The sequence below is a fragment of the Agrilus planipennis genome, unplaced genomic scaffold (genome assembly GCF_000699045.2).
Source record: "Agrilus planipennis isolate EAB-ADULT unplaced genomic scaffold, Apla_2.0 scaffold233, whole genome shotgun sequence".
Classification (NCBI taxonomy): domain Eukaryota; kingdom Metazoa; phylum Arthropoda; class Insecta; order Coleoptera; family Buprestidae; genus Agrilus; species Agrilus planipennis.
Genome location: NW_020440688.1, coordinates 469,767 through 472,084, shown reverse-complemented (window position 1 = coordinate 472,084; position 2,318 = coordinate 469,767). Strand labels below are relative to the sequence as shown.

The window sequence follows — 2,318 nt, the reverse complement described above, 5'->3', positions numbered from 1 at the left end:
CACTGATTGTCACAAAAATTCATTTTATAAGTTCTTTGTGTACACTGGTCTTTCTGTATTCCCTGTGTATAAACTCCTGTAAAAAGAAACCAAGTCCACGGCTCGTATAATTTATTCTGTCAATTAGGCGTAATTATTCTTTTCGACGTATTTGCATGAAAATAGCAAACTCGTTTAGATAAAATTTTCTATGTATTCCTTGCTTTTGTTGCAGACATTCGGCAGTCGATGTGGACATAAAACTGAGAGACACAACGGACTCTGCCACGGTGTTGAAATCACCAAACGCGTACCCCTTACTAACATCCTATGGTCAGTCAGCCCCCGTGGTACCATCGCTCAAGACTCCCAATGATCAGGTTGATAATGGAGGCAAAAAGGGGAAACCACCAGACCAAGTCGTTAACGTCATTAGTAACGATCCCAAACCTGTGATAGAAAATAATACTTCAGTGCCTTCCCCCAAACGCCTGTCTGAAAAGAGATTTCTCTCACCACCATCAGAAGACGAAAGCGTGGCAGTAACATCTGTCGACAATACTCAACAGCAGGAATGCCTTACCGCAAACGATCGTGGTGGAAGCAGAAAACAAACGCTTGTCTCTTGTCGAGAGGAAAGATCAAGGTAAATACTCAAAGAAAATGTGGATTTAGTACCTTAAGATAAATGCTGTTTTCAAAGAAAGTCGTGTTGTATCTACGAATAATATACTTGACATCTCGTAAATAGTGAATAATGTTTCAACTCAAGAGTCAAGTTCATTTGACAAATTGGTAAAGGCTTTCGCGGCCAGTAGGTAAACTGATGCTATTCTCATTCGGGTCTAAAGGCCGTCGTGTATTGGAGTTGCTTCCTAACGTTTCGTTAGTACGAGTGGCGAGCTTCTTCAGAGGTCCTTCCATCAGAACAGGATCAGCTCAAGTTTATTTGACCAACCATAGTTGATCAACAATAATTGAACAAAAACTGTACTGATAATACAACCTTCGTTTCAATTGAGTTGATCAACTTCTAGTTGTTCAAGAAAAGTTTGACTGACTACTGTCGTTCAAATGATAAATCATTATGCATTACTTTCAAGTTGAAACGTGTAATCTAGGCATACAATTTGTTTGTGGATTGTGAAGTACAATAGCAAATGGGCGCGACGCATACGTTTCTAAATTACAAAATATTAAAAATTACCAATAATAAAACACAAAATTAGCGTCAAGTGGTGTAAATGTGTTATGCTATAATTTTTGGAAGTATATCGTAAACATGATTGAAACCACCGCATTGATGAGTATAAAAATAATGATACACGAGAAAATAGTTTGTAATCTATTGTCAAAAGAATGAAAATTTCTAATCTTACTGTTCATGAACAACTGCATTCGATGCTGGTTCTAAACTGAAACTGTTTATCAATTTATATTAAAATGCGTGAACAAAATACCTTTTCTTGATCAACTAAACTTGAATCGCGAGAATGCACCTTGCGCATGAGAAATTTCAAAGCCATTTGTAAAATTGAATTTCATATTTAGCAAACGTGTCATCGTTTTAGAAAACTAGAGAACCCCGATTTTCCAAAAATAATGTGAGCTTAAGCGAATTTTGAAAATTGAAATTTCGAATAAAATATTCATATTCCCCCTTCTTTATATTTTTCCGTCATGGCTCTGATTATGTCGGGACACTAGACCATTTTTCAATTTTTTTTGCAACCTTTTTTTCATTTCTGCAACGGGACAGAACGCCCGTACCCATTTCATATGCTACCGTTTTGAACAATTTACCGTAATTTCCCAGTCTTTATAGTTTTCTGTTATAGCTCTGATTATGTTGGGACACAAGACCATTTTTCAATTTTCGGAAACCTTTTTTTCATTTCTGCAATGGGAATGACACCTGTACCCAAATCACTTGCTTGCTTGCAATTTTAAACAATTTATCTGCACCTAAATGTCTGATTGCCTCAACATTCGTATGCTTCGTTTAGTTTCTGTAGCGATGTGACCTTCAGTTTAACCGGCGCAAAGTAAAAAAGAACAGTACTAGGCCAGAAAAGAAAGGAGACAACTCTCAGCCAAACTCTTAACCTGTGAGGAGCGTATAATCCGTACAGTACTGCAAGGAAAAATTGACCATTTTATCCACTACAATTGCATTGCTCAAATGTGCTGTTATTTGTACCAATTACTACTGAAAATATCAACGAGATGTTTATTTATATTTGAAGACATATTAAAGGCTTTAACGCTTGTTTTCGACTCGCACTACTATTCATGATTGAACAAAACTTTTGGCAGGTACTGTATGAAAAAGTATGTTT

General features: G+C 36.5%; 1 protein-coding gene across 1 annotated transcript in view; it reads left to right on the top strand.

The window, feature by feature from the left end:
• The first annotated feature begins 215 nt into the window (after positions 1 to 215).
• The window catches only part of LOC108739778 (calcium/calmodulin-dependent protein kinase kinase 2), a 159,186-nt gene continuing 157,083 nt past the window's right edge, over positions 216 to 2,318 (top strand). The window contains exon 1 of the mRNA XM_025979790.1: positions 216 to 625. The gene's annotated coding sequence lies outside the window, so the exon portion shown is untranslated. The remainder of the gene's footprint in view (positions 626 to 2,318) is intronic.